The sequence below is a fragment of the Podarcis cretensis genome, assembly GCF_951804945.1.
Source record: "Podarcis cretensis genome assembly, chromosome: 2".
Taxonomy (NCBI): Eukaryota; Metazoa; Chordata; class Lepidosauria; order Squamata; family Lacertidae; genus Podarcis; species Podarcis cretensis.
This window is the reverse complement of record NC_137171.1, coordinates 92,079,996-92,094,536: the sequence shown is the minus strand read 5'-3', so window position 1 is coordinate 92,094,536 and position 14,541 is coordinate 92,079,996. Positions and strand designations below refer to the sequence as shown.

Genomic DNA, 14,541 nt, shown 5'->3' with positions numbered 1-14,541 from the left:
AGATTCGTGACCATAGTAGCTTTCAAACTATACATTAAAAAAGAGCACACCATTTGGCATTTAATAAGAATCGATTCATTTTAGTAGCCAAGCCTCTCCTGCTTGTACACTCAGTGACAGCTACAGGGGAGGGACTGCTAGAACCAGCCAGGACTAGATTTCCCACGTGCCTTGCTGCACCCCCTTAGTATTCACTTTCACTCTCTCTTATATGTTTATGCCCTCTGTCTCTTTGGTGTGAACATCAATGGTTGTGTGTGTGAGAGAGTGAGTGAGTGTGTGTATTTAACATGTTAAGATTTTGTTGTTTTGAATTTTTATAAATTGTATTGCATTTTTTTTTTGCATTTGTGTGCTACTTTTTGCAAGCCATCTTGAGGGCCTCCTTTGACTGCAAGTACATAAACAATAAGGGATGCGGGTGGCACTGTGGGTTAAACCACAGAGCCTAGGACTTGCCGATCAGAAGGTCGGCGGTTCGAATCCTCGCAACGGGGTGAACTCCTGTTGATCGGTCCCTGCTCCTGCCAACCTAGCAGTTCGAAAGCACGTCAAAGTGCAAGTAGATAAATAGGTACCGCTCTGGTGGGAAGGTAAACGGCATTTCCATGCGCTGCTCTGGTTCGCCAGAAGTGGCTTAGTCATCCTGGCCACATGACCCAGAAGCTGTATGCCGGCTCCCTCGGCCAATAAAGCGAGATGAGCGCCGCAACCCCAGAGTCGGCCACGACTGGACCTAATGGTCAGGGGTCCCTTTACTTTTACATAAACAATAATAATAAGCGTTCGAGGTGCTGAGACTAGTTGCCTTTTCTTGTGGGTTCTGGCAATGGACACTGCCTCAGATGACTTTAAGAATTAGACAAGGGAATGTATGGATTGGGCCACCTGGTGGTGTGAACCATGGCAGCTAAATGAAACTTGGTAAAATCCAATGGATGGTTGAGGGCGAAGGGAAGAGCTGCTTCCTTCATGCTATGCCAGCTATCTTTCATGCTTGCTCCATGCTTCTGGAAACAAGATGCAAGACTAGATGGGTTTGTAGTCTCATGCAGCAAAGCCAGTTTTATGGTCTACTCTGATCCACTGCCTCACCTGCAATAGACAACAGAACTCCAGGAGTAGGCTTCTACAGGTAGTGGGAGAGGTCAGATGAAGAGAATGCAGGCAGTGATCAGCAAGGTTGTTGGAGCCCAAGATCCTTTTCATATGTTGGCTGTTACTCCTCTGTGTGTCCACTCATGATGGGGTGGAGGCAGCAATATGGTAGGTAAGCACGGGACCCTGTTCACTGAACATGTGAACAATTGGTACCATGTGCATTTAATCTGCTGATGCTCAACAGCCCTTGGCATGAAGTTGGCTATCATTCTATATTTCAAATCCATAGGAAAAAAAGAGAAGTAAGGAGGATTGTGGCGTATCATTTCTTTCCAAATTCAGTCCTCAAGAAGGAGCCTTTTTGCATATGTTGCAAACAAAATCATAGCTGCAATATTCATTAGGAATGAAAAGAACAAGCCAGCTCCTACAACAATTTTTATAGCCATTTAATGATGGGATAATGATTTAATTTATCTTTTCTGGAGGCCAGGATTTTTCAATGTCTTTATTGCAGTGTTGACAATGTTGTGATAAATTTACCAGCCCTAGCTAAGCTATTTTGCTTCATCACCTAGTAACTGGTGAAATTTTGTTAACAGCCATAATGCAATGCAAGACAGAAAGAAGCTCATTTATCTGCTACGGTCTCATTGTCAACCAACACTTATGTAGCATTTGAGAATATTCCTGCAGATATAGAACACTGTTGAGTTTGAACTTCAAGGGCAGGGCAATCCAAACTCTGAATCCATGGTGCTGGAGGGGTCTAAATCACCCAGGGTATCACTTCACCCAGCCTTGCTCCAGCTCTGGTGGCAGCAGTGAAGTCCTCCCAGTGATGAACACCTCAACACACATACTCCAAATGTGGTACCACTGGTGGTATCCCTATTATCAGTAGCCAGTAAAAAAAAACCTCCTAATTCAGAAACTACCCAGCAGCAGGGATCCAGGCCTCTTTGCTGCACTAACCTGTAAACCAGCCCCCCAAAAAGTGCATTCTCCCATGCCCCTGCCACCTTCCACCCTGGCTGGCATCAGCAGCAGGGCTTAGTGGATGAAGCTCTGGTTGTGCTGCTCCATTAATCCCTGCTGCTTCCAGATCTGGACTGCCGCCTCAGAGTGATTCATGTGCTTATATATTTGCTTACATATTTGCTTCTAAAAATATGCCCACCTGATGTAAGATCTGCTCCCTTAATTGCAACGATAATAGACGTTGGGTTTAAATAGATGTAACCTGGACACATCAACTATGTTTTTGTTGCAGAGGTAAGGTAATCAGGATGGAATGTGTGGCATTATTTCATCTGTTTGAAAGCTATACTGTGTGATATAACACCATCCCCTTCCTGATACAGAAGGCTGCTTCAGTGACATAGTTATACACATAGACTTATATGACTAATTGGAAGCTTGAAAAAAATTAATGAGTTAATTAAAATATGCCAGAGTGAAATGGATGGCGAATGAACCATGTAATTTTGTAGCACCCCATTATGCCTGTTTTGGTTTGACCAAAGGCTGATGCAGATGACCTCTAGTTGTGTGGCAGTGTAACATGACATTGTTTCCTTCCCCAAATAAATAACCTAGTCCTCATAAAGAATTGGGCAATTTGATTCATGTAGCTATTTGGTTCATGACAGCAGGTGTGCTTGAAGTGCTCACAATGTAGGCTGTTTCATGATTGTCACTTCTGTGAGATGGTTCTGAAAGCAACCAGTAAATTAAATTCTGAGTTTTGTTTGTGGAAGTAGCAACATTATAGTCAAGTCTGCATGCAGTATTTCATGTTTTGTGCATGCCCTCACCCTGGGTTCTGGAGGGTATATGTAGGTATAATGACTAATAGCCATTGATAGCCTTTCCCCCAATGGATTTGTCTAATACACTTGTACAGTTGTTCGGTTTACCGTCTGTCTGACGACTCCTATTTTTGGTGATTTCCAAGAATGGGCTCCGTTGCCCATATGCAGTCTGAAGGTCTCAAAAGAGAATGACTCTGCATTGAGGCATTGAGGCAGAGTGATGACTGATGGGCTAGCTTTATTTGTATACCAATATGCTAGACTGTTTTGTTAATAGAGCATGGAAAATACTTTAAGCTTCTTTGGGGAGGTATGCTCATTAAATTTATCTGTGAGAGTGCTAGCACAGATGTCCCATGGCTAGTAAAAAAAAAAGGGGGGGGGAGATGGTTTTGAAATAAGAAACCTGTTTTGGTCGGAGAATTTGTTTAAATAAGCTAGTGTTCCAAGGTGTGTGCTAATAGTTACATCGCATTAATGGGTCTTTATAAAAAGACCATGGTCTAAATAACAGAAGACATGGCAGTAATCCACTGCAGGAGATCACTGAAGTCACCTGCAGCTCCCTGCTCTTGACTTACTCCTGTACTTTCCTACCATCCTTTACAATCACAATTCCTTTTCCCTGCTTACTTCAGTTGTGGCCTTCCTGCTGCCTCTGCAATGTCATTATGCTTCCTGTTAGGTTTGCAGATCCCACGATTATTCGACTGTCCTCACTGCTCAGGCATTGAGAGAGGTAACAGTTGTCTTATAGATGCCCTAGAGAGACAGTAATGGAACAGAGCTTGCGTGTCCACACAGCTTAAAGTAAATGGGGTCTTATTTTATCACACAGATCTTTTAAAAATAAAACTTATATCAATCATATAAGACTGGTGCATAGATTCTCCACTTGTACATTGGATTGGACAGATTTCAGTCTGATTGGCTTGGAGGTTCCAGTCAGTTCGTCAGTCACTTCATTCTCAGCCTTGGCCTAAGAGGGTTTCCAGTTCAAATCCCATATTCCGGTAGGCTTCAAAGATGTAACAGTTTGTGCAAATTCAACTTCTGTTCAGCTTGGGAGTTGGTGTGGTACAAAATAAACCAATATAAGTGTGGTGTAGTGGTTAAGAGTGGTAGACTCGTAATCTGGTGAACCGGGTTCGCGTCTCCGCTCCTCCACATGCAGCTGCTGGGTGACCTTGGGCTAGTCACACTTCTCTGAAGTCTCTCAGCCCCACTCACTTAACAGAGTGTTTGTTGTGGGGGAGGAAGGGTAAGGAGATTGTTAGCTGCTTTTAGACTCCTTAGGGTAGTGATAAAGCGGGATATCAAATCCAAACTTCTTCTTCTCCTCCTCCTCCTCCTCCTCCTTCTAAAGCTATGCTAACTCTGATTAAACTTTGCACAAGCTTGTTTTTAGAGTACTGCAAACTGGATCGAGGTAGAACTGAATCTAAACTTCCATAGGTAAAACTGAAAGAGAGCACTTCCTTTGAAATCAACAATGCCACACCCTAATATAGAAACTGGGTCAGAAAGAAAAGAACCAGACTCTTAATAACGTGCTGGGTGGAGTTTTTCATTTATTCTTTTTTGACAAAGCATTCTGCATATTAAAGTTAATACAGTTTTCAAATGCCTATTTGCATATCACCTTCTACACTCAGGAAAAGTGAAGAATGACTCATGATCAGCTGCTACCTGATATCTCACTCTCCCTTTGAAACAACTTGGATATTTTTAAGGTTGCTTGGGAAACAGTGTGACAGACTCGATGAGAGAAAATATTCGGGGGGAAATTGTTCTTGCCTTTCTCTGAGAAGTGATTCACATGGATGCTTTTCATGGGCTTGCATGGCTGCTTCAAAGAACATGGACGGACCTTGCCATACTCTTCTTTTATTTCTGTTTTACCAGCTCTTTGACCATATAATAAATGTTGACTCATTGAATTATTAGTTGGGGTTCATCAAGACCTTTGAAGCACTTTAGAGGTGCAGTTCTTATCACTGGCCATGATGATGGGAGCTACGTCCAACACCATCTGGGACCCCACATATTTCCCATGACTGCTTTATATGCCAAGACCAAACTCGTTCTCTGAATTCCCATTCTTATGTATCTAAAGCACCGCAAATTGTGGCCAAAAATGAACTCGGAGCCAGGGCAATTCATACATCTGGTCCCATTCAGCAATGCCCAGAAGTATTTCTTATATCTCTTTAAGCTGAGATGCTAGAGACTGAACACTGAGTCTTCTTCTACAAAGCATAAGTTCTACCACCTTCTGTTTGATATGCCAATCTGTTCCTGCTTCAGTGCTCTTTTTTCCAAATAAAACAACAACAAAAAAGTCACTGGAGAATCAAAGCCAACCAGAGGACCCATAGAGAATGCAGTGATATCATGGTATTATGTTGGGGTTGCTAACGTGGCACCTTCCATATGTTTTGGACCACAGCTTTCATAATTCCTGACCATTGCTCATTGTCCACAACATCAGGAGGACATCAGGTTGGCTACCCCTGAGATAAATAAATGCAGCAATATTGTGGTGCTCTGTAGCCAATTCACACATGAGGATGTCACTAACATGTCCTTTATTTTTTCCCTTACTTTGAATGGGGAAGGCAGAAGCATATCCTTGATTGCTTAGACAACCAGGCAGGTCTTTCCTGTCTTCATATGCTGCACTGGAGGTTCTACTGCCTGCCAACTGTGCAAAACAAGACTGTTCATTGCCTTGATCCAGCTTTAACTGCATGGCATGACTAGTTCAGGCAGAATGTGGATTAGGATGCACACTCAAATTCACTACCACAACTTGTCAGTTATGTGTGACTCTGGATGAGGGAGTGTTAGACCCTTTCAAAAAAAGGGGGGGAGACATTTTGAATGGGTTCCAAACTGTTTATGAAAAGTGGCCCCCCAGTACAAATTCAAAGAGCCTTTTTGTCTATTTTCTTGAGCTGTTTGAGATTCACGGAAGGATGGTCAGAGGGCACCTCTCTTAGTCATCAGTTTCCATTTGGTTTCAAATCAGACACAGACAATCCAGACAACAATAGATCTTACTTTCATCTGCCTTTCAGCTCCAATGGTTATCTAAAGATAATGACAAGAGATTCTGAATTAGGGATTTCAGGTAATTTTCTGGTTCAACATTGAAAGCACCATAGCCCCAAAAGAGGGGAAGAACAGTATTTCACCGAAGGAAATGTGGGAGAAACTGAAGAGTGAAGATGAGCCTAAAATACCATAATTAACCACTGGCCAAGTAGGAAGAGCAACCGAGGAGGAGCATGCAAGAACACAACATTATTTCAGCCAATAGTGCCAGATACCATATGGCAACTTTCAAAATCCATAATATGCTATCAGTCCTCTTATACCTGCTGCTTTGTACATTCAAGTCTATGCTGTGCTCTGCAGTCACTAATCTATTAAAATTTAGAGAACATTCAAGCTGGCTTCCTATAGAATGTACAAATGCTACCTACCGCTTAGTCATTATGCCTTTCTTGCTCGTTGAATTTTTTTTCTTCTTAGTTGACAATGACTGCTTGCCTTGAAGGCTGCACAGTCATCTGAAATAGGCTGGAACACTATGCATCTGTCCAAGAAAATAAATAAATCAGAAAAGCTTTATTTTTATTTTTTTTAGAAGGCTTTGTGCTTGCAACTTGTAAAATGCTTCACTATCTAGAGGCGGTCACATTAATACAGAGGCTGGAGAGAAATCCTTGTAAGAATGGCACAGCACTGAACAATCTCTTAAATTACAGTGTGGTGTTCCAAGAGGCAGTTCAGAAAAATAAAACAATGTCACAGAGCATAACATTCTCCTGGGCATGCGGAGGTTGCAGGAAATTGCTTTGGGCAATGGAGCCAAATCAGTGTTGGAAGGTATTGTTTGTGAGCAGTGTTGCAACCAGTAATTCTAGGTAGCAGACAAATGACTGCAAATCAGAAATGGGCAAGCATCGATGCCCACTGCCTACAATGAAATTGCACTCAAAGACAACAGGCAAACAAACAAGTTTTCTCTCCTTCTCCCTCTCTCTCTCTCTCTCTCTCTCTCTCTCCAGATAAAGGACATATCACAAGTATTCTTTTGCTTCTATTTTGCTTCTCATTTTATGGTCCCACACTATACCAAACATCACTTTGGCAACCCTCTTTTGTAGCTCTGTGTTTTGCTACTGTGAGGACGCAAGGCAATGTACCATCAGTGCAGTCTTTCTGTCAGTGCAAGCTTTTCAGCTTGCAAGATGGAAGGACCCCCTCCTGCTTTCCCTCTGGGCTGTTCTGTGGGTTCTTCTGCCCCCCACAAGCCAAATTTGGAGGGTGCATGGGAAAGGAGAGGGGAGAAAGCCCCACTGCGGTAGCAGAATTTTTTGCACTGGCTTCTTCTAGGAGGGCTAATTAGTTGAATCTCACCTTATGCCTTTATTCAGGCACAATGTGTGCCACTGTCTGTCTAGTATCTGTGGAATGGGAGCCTAATAACAGTTAATTTGTTACCTTGCAGAAACCATAACTAAAAGTCTGAGGTGTGCAGTGACCTAAGCTAAAAGGATAAAGTTAAGAAGATGTAAAGAGTGGGAGATTCTCCTAGGCGATAGCACTTCACAAATAACCTTGCAAGGTGGTCAACTGGGGAATCAGATAAACTGCTCAGTTTTGTACAAGCCTATGATTTTTATCATTTCAGGGTCTTCCTCAAAATAATTAGCAGGAGGCACAGTTATCCTAAGCAGATAATTCGTCGTGCACATTCTCTGACCCCAATCACACAGGGGAAGGTGAGGTTTCTGTGGGAGCATCGCTGTTATCTGGTCAGCTAGAGGAGCAGGAAACTCATAGCAAACCAGAATGAACTAGAATTTAGGAACAGAAAGTCAGAAGCAATTTCACCTGGACAGAAATTGCCAGAAGTCCGACAGTACTGACATTGATCCAGCATTTGTAGGGAACAGGCCATAGGGTATCTGGGACACATGTTTAGGGCCACACAGGTGGTTGAGTTTCACATCTGCAAGTAGTTTTTCTTGTTGGACTGGGTTTCTGGTTCATCCTCAGTAGGATCAGACCCATGATTCACATCTAGTATCTCCTCCCCTTTAGGATCTATGACCAATTCACTTGTGAGACCATGACCAACCTTAGTACCCCCCAAAAATTATCTGGAAGTTTATATTAGATGGGTAGCGATTATGAGGTAATCCCCAGGTTTGTTTTCTCAACGTAGCCATTTTAGTTTTAGGGGTTAAAACAAATACCTGGGACCCTTCATGTATCTATTTATTTAATTTCTAATATGACAAAAAAGTGTAATGGTTGATGCTCAGATTCTTGTGAATGCTAACCAGAGAAAAGATGTGATGTGGTTGGTTATGTGTCATTTATGCATAAACAAATAATTTTGCTCCTCTGCAGGACAATTCTTGCAAAATTAACAATTGAGAATTCATTACATTGGACATTGTGGAGTTAACAAGTTATAAGGCTCTGTAATTACCTATTTTTAGATAAGAATCAATCCATCAAGAAAAACTATTCTATCTTTTCCATCTCTTCCATAATTATCATTTACACCATTCTTAGCATTCAATTTAGTCTTCCAGCGACTGCCTTGATTTTGGTAGATTAAAGAAGCTTGATTTAACTGTCATAATAAATGTGAGTCTTTGAGGTGATAAAATGCACCAGGGAACTGCATTAAAAATGCACCAAAAATTACAGTGACAACTTTAATAGAATAAAGTTCTTAATTAACTCATCTGTGCTAGACATTTTTCGTTTCTCTGCCAATTTACACACTATGGCTTCTGTTTAATTTTGCTTTAGATTAGGTTTGCTGTGGGGAAAATATATAAAACCAACCAATAAACAGAGAAACATTTAAAATTATTCAGTAAAAAAATTCCATATGGACAAGTTCCAAAGGAATCTTAATTCTCATTCCACACAGAAATTCTCTGCAAAAAAAACAAAACAAATTATGCTTCAAGTGCATATTGCATCCATATTTATTAGGAAACAGTCATATAAACCCACACTTTATATGTTTATTACAGCATGATTCTTAACTAATTCATCTTCATAACCCCAAGGAATGCCACTGTTGTATTAGGTTTTATGTAGCCAAAATGGCATCATCCATGCACATGAGGGAGGTATCAGCAGACTTGGAAGAATACTGACTGATTTCTGTGACTGGTAATCGAAATCCATGGGAGTATACTGGGAATATCTAGGAAAAGGGTTTGGTTTGCTGACTGGAAGCCTGAACAGGAGCACTGCACTGCAACACATTATTCAGATCCCACTTGTGCATATGACCATATTTGCCGTTCTCATCTCTTACAATTTGATGATAGCTAGGAACCAAATAATTGTTATGCTAGTCCTGTGAGCCAAAGTATATGTATAAGAGGGAGGGACCCTGTCTCCCCCATGCAAAATGGCAATTGGCTTTTGACATAAAGAAGAGATTAAATGGGAGTTTGTGATATGGTACAGTGTGAAGAAGATCAACTTCTTTTTTAAAGTGAGCTAGAACTTTATATGCTGGCTATCCTTTACTCATTTCTTGCTCTACATATTGGAGCAGCCATCTTGAAACAACTTGCTGTAGGGAGTAACTGACAGCTGTTAAGCTAACATGGCCTAAACCCATGCAGCCTTGGATTTTGACCTTGTCAGATTTCATAAAGTATTCATTGTAGGGCCTGAATAGCCTATAGACATGAGCCCTTTAAGAGATGCTGATTTGGGTTTCATGAGAATATCTAGAGGGCATCTCTTATTTTAGATGCAAGGTATATCGGTCTCTTAGAAACCTGTATGACATAAAGGTGAGATATTGAGTATGGAGAGGTGAAGGCACAGGAGTTCGTTATACATAAGGCATTATTTATCAAAGCAAATATTTTAAAGGAGTTATTCAATATGTTTCCGCTGCAGACTAGTAACGTACTGGATTTTCTAAGAACAAATTCTGTTTCTGGCTGGATAAACTGCTACTTGATTGACAGCCAAGTGGCTTTGCTCCCTGAATCCATGATTAATAGTTCAAGACACTTGATTGCATATACATTTGTGTGTGTGCATGCACAAATGTAATTTGGTGAGCTAGGCATATTTCTACCCCATTTTAATTTGATCCACATAGGCAAGAACACATATAAGCCTGAATACATCTAACACAACGTAAACTCTTCTGTTAGATGACAGTTTCAGTTGGGGATACATTTACAAATGAATTCATTTTGATTATGTTACATAGCCATTCTAAGGTCTGTTGTGCCTTCTCAGGAGAAAAAAACACACACCTCCTATATGTTACACACTAGTGTGTTTCAGATGGCATTTTTTCCATAATCTAGATTTTCCTTTTTTTAAGTAGAATTTCATCTGACTTTTTTGCTAGGGTTGGTCTAAGATCTTTATCCAGTCCTTATTCAGCTTTCTTCCAGAGGTGCACAGGGGCCAAGAGGACACCTTCCTGCCTCCTTCTCAAAGCCTAGTAAACGCTGGGATTTGGGAAGAAGGAAGGAGGGCTCTAGGACACCGCCAGAGCCTCACACCTCCTTCCCAAAGCCTAGTGCCTCACTTACCTGGCTGAGAAGTACATCCCAGAATTCAGCAGGGCTAGGAAAGCAGCCCAAGAAAAAGAGAGCAATCCTAAATATGGGAATCCAGTGTAATTTATTTTATTAAATTTATATACTGCCTATCATCCGAAGATCACAGTGAGGTTTATGGTCTAAAAGCAGAAAATACATAAGATAATAACAACCAAAATACAAACAAACAATAACACACACACACACACACTGGCATAAAGTATGCCAGACCCAGACTTTGTTCAGGAGCGGTGCTACTGCCAATTGAGCCTACCTCAACCCAGCAGAGGAGGAAGAAGTCTTTAAAATAGTTTTACTTACACCACTCTTTTTTACTGGTGTAAGTTCTACCAAGGGGACGCGGGTGGCGCTGTGGGTAAAACCTCAGTGCCTAGGACTTGCCGATCGCATGGTTGGCAGTTCGAATCCCCACGGCGGGGTGCGCTCCCGTCGCTCGGTCCCAGCGCCTGCCAACCTAGCAGTTCGAAAGCACCTCTGGGTGCAAGTAGATAAATAGGGACCGCTTACCAGCGGGAAGGTAAACGGCATTCCGTGTGCTGCACTGGCTCACCAGATGCAGCTTGTCACGCTGGCCACGTGACCCGGAAGTGTCTGTGGACAGCGCTGGCTCCCGGCCTATAGAGTGAGATGAGCGCACAACCCTAGAGTCTGGCAAGACTGGCCCGAACGGGCAGGGGTACCTTTACCTTTAAGTTCTACCAGGTCGCCAGGTCATGTGACAGAGCTGAATGGAGTTAGGACTCAACATAGGTTTGTCTCCCTTACCTGGTCCTTCCCTAGCCACTTCCACAGAATACCCATTTTTCAAGGACTTGCTTGACCCAGCTGGCTGAGCTGGGATGGGGGAATTATGCTAGTGTATCTTGGGCTGAGCCAGGGTTGGGTACTTTAGTCAGCGTAGCCCAACTCTCGCCCTCTCGTTCTTTCTCTATAAGTTGGCTCTCAGTCCAGCTCAGTCCATTCATCCATGGCAAAGTCCTGTTCCCAAGGCCCAGTGAGCAAAAGCGGTTGCTGGGTCTAAAGAAAAACAAACTTTATCTCTTCCACTTCTTTACCAGTTGACTGCAACAGTAGCCTATAGTAGATAATCCCAGGGAGTAGGCTCCAGTCATTTATTTCATCTTCTCAGTCAAAGTCAAACAAACAAACAAATTCTAAAACCTATCATATTTGCATCCAGAGCAGCATGGATCCGGATCCAGCCTGTCTCTTAGTGCAGACCCAGGTCATCAAGCCTGAGCTTCTACCAGCCATCATATTGGCAGGGTTGGCAGCAAACCTGATGGAGGATATTATTATTATTATACATTTTTCTTTAAGAAGCAATATCATAAATGATCAGATGCATATATCTTAGCCTTATAATAATGACAAACTGTGCCATAGTGACATCTGCTGGAGGACACTACAGCTGTTATGAGATGTGACAGGATAGATTGGTTTCCTCTGATGAAACTGCAAAGATCTGGAAACGATAGAGAAGGAACCAATTGTGAAGCTGGAAATTAGACCTTTGGAAATGTGATTCCTTTGTGTCGTGATTCTTTTCTCTGCAGTGCCTAAGGCAGAATCGTGAATATCAGTAGCCTAGCATTTAAAATGTCATATAAAAGGTACCGGTAACTTAATACCCTTAGTAGTAAATATCTGTTGCACGTTAAAGCCCAAAGCACTTTAAGCAATCATGAGAATGAGATCCACGAGAATAGGACTTATATATCTTTATTAGAATTTGAAATGGTTTACTGTACCTACACGGTAAGCAATATGATCATTTGCATACAAATTGTGTGACATTTATTTATTCATACAATTTATATACTATTTATATTTAAACAAAAAACGGCTTACCACAGGTTTATATTTAAGTTTACATTTTATGTATAGTAGATGTGTTTGCACAGCAATTAGAAAACATTTTTAAAAATAAGATGGCAAGTTGGCCTCTTGTACTCTGTGCTGAATTGGCTGCCCGGAATTATGGTAGCTGTCCCGAATTGCACTCAGCAATAGAACCTTCTTCTTCTCCTGAAAGATTGTGTGAGGAAAGTCTCACTTTGGTTTTATGTTTTGTCTAGCAGGCTGTTCTTTGGGGATGTTTCAGGCTAAATGGTTTAGTGTCTCTATGCTACCTGTGAGTAAAACCAGGGACAGATAGTGCTGGGAATTTAAATGACTTGGACAATTCAGAAGCAATTGGGTCTGTCTGCCAAAGAGACTCGAGCCGCAGGGGAAAGTAGTAACTATAAAGTCAGGCAATTTTCACAATATTGTTTGGGGAAATGGATTTTCACTCCCCACCCTTCCCTTTATGTATCACTCCAATGCTTTAACACCATCCCCGTTGAGCAGAGGCTCCACAAGGCCGTACCTCGCATGTTTGCTGTGCTATTAATAAGCTTAAGGTTAATGTCCAAATGTGTCCCCGTTGCAGTGGACAAGCCATTAGAGCAGGTCTGACCTGGTGTTGGAAAGAAACAGGGGAGGGAGATAGTAGGAAAGTTTATCAGATGCCATCTTCTATCAAAATAAAGAACAGGTTTTCTGGAGGAGGAATGCATAATTTGTGCACAGTGCTCATGTCTGTGCAATTCTGACACACACACCCTGAAAACATAAAGCATATATTAGATTTTAAATTAGTTAGTTGATGTTCATGAGACAAATTTTGTTTTGTAACAGTTAAGACCAAAGGCATCTCCGATTGATTGATTGATTGATTGGTTGAGAGATTGAGTTTTGCACCTCAGTTTTTGCAGGTCAGGCCAACATACATGATTCACTACCCTCTCTCTTCAGCCTCAAAACCATCCTGTGAGGCAGTGGCTATCCCAACATCACTTAGGGAGTTTCACATCTAGTGGAGATTTGAACTGCCTGTTCTTTGTTTTAGTTGGACAATCTGTGGCTACACTGAATATTTAAGAATTCAGAAGAATCTGTTGTTGGTCAGGGTGAGCCAGAGGGCACATACGCATCGACCTCTCACCCCCAGCATTCCCACAGAATCCCAAAACTAGGTATTAACTTTATCTGAGTTTACAAAGCAGTGTGAAGGATGGGCATCAGATCGTATTACCTACCACACCAGTGCTCATGTGCTTTTTTTTCCTGGCATCCCCTTAAATAAAAGGTTTGCAGTAGCAGAAAGTTAGTATACCACTCCAAAGTTCAGTAGTGATCACAATGCAGAATTGAAAGCAAACTCCATGCATGTGGGTTTTTTTTCTTTTGAATCATCTTTAACTTTACCTTTCTTTCATGCCACCTCTCTCTCTCTCTCTCTCTCTCTCTCTCTCTCTCTCTCTCTCTCTCCTTCGCCCTCTCCCTTTCCCTCTTCTGTTGACAAGCACGTTCCTTCTCATGTTGTTATACCTCTCAGGAAACCTTTCTTAAGCTATAGTGAAATCCAGCCAAAGGTGAAATTGTGGTTAGAGTTCCATCTGTGTACAACTTGCCAAAGCCTTATGTGGGATGGCCGCACCCCAGAACCTGCTATGTCTTTTGCTTTGTTAGGCTGAGTCTTCTCCAAATGCACCTCGCCTGCAGTGCACAGATCCATCTCTCTTTACAGGCCTTGGATTCACACCCCTCTCAATTATGATGTGAGGGTAGCAGGGATGGACTCATTCCACGCCATGAAGTATTTTAGGTGAAAAACCAAAGTCCAAGCGATGCTTCTACACACTTGGAGGGCAGTCTAGATTTTGGGAAACCTCATAAGGTTTGGGAAATTTAATGGGAATTTAATTCTGGATTCAGATTTTCAGATTTATCTGCATTTTTCTTCCTTTCCCTCCACTTTTAATCATTAATACTGCCTTGTTGATTTATAGGGTAGCCTAATATTCCTGAATTATTAATCTTCACAGTGCCAGGTTGGACTAGCTGAGAACTTCTGAGGTAGGTTAGGCTGATCTGATTACTTGCATATGAACATCCAGATATCTTCATGGCTGAGTGGAAATTTGGATCCATTTTCCCCA

General features: G+C 41.8%; 1 protein-coding gene across 2 annotated transcripts in view; it reads left to right on the top strand.

The window, feature by feature from the left end:
• Window positions 1-14,541, top strand: part of GRM7 (glutamate metabotropic receptor 7) — a 399,138-nt gene that overhangs the window by 188,873 nt on the left and 195,724 nt on the right. The window lies entirely within an intron of this gene.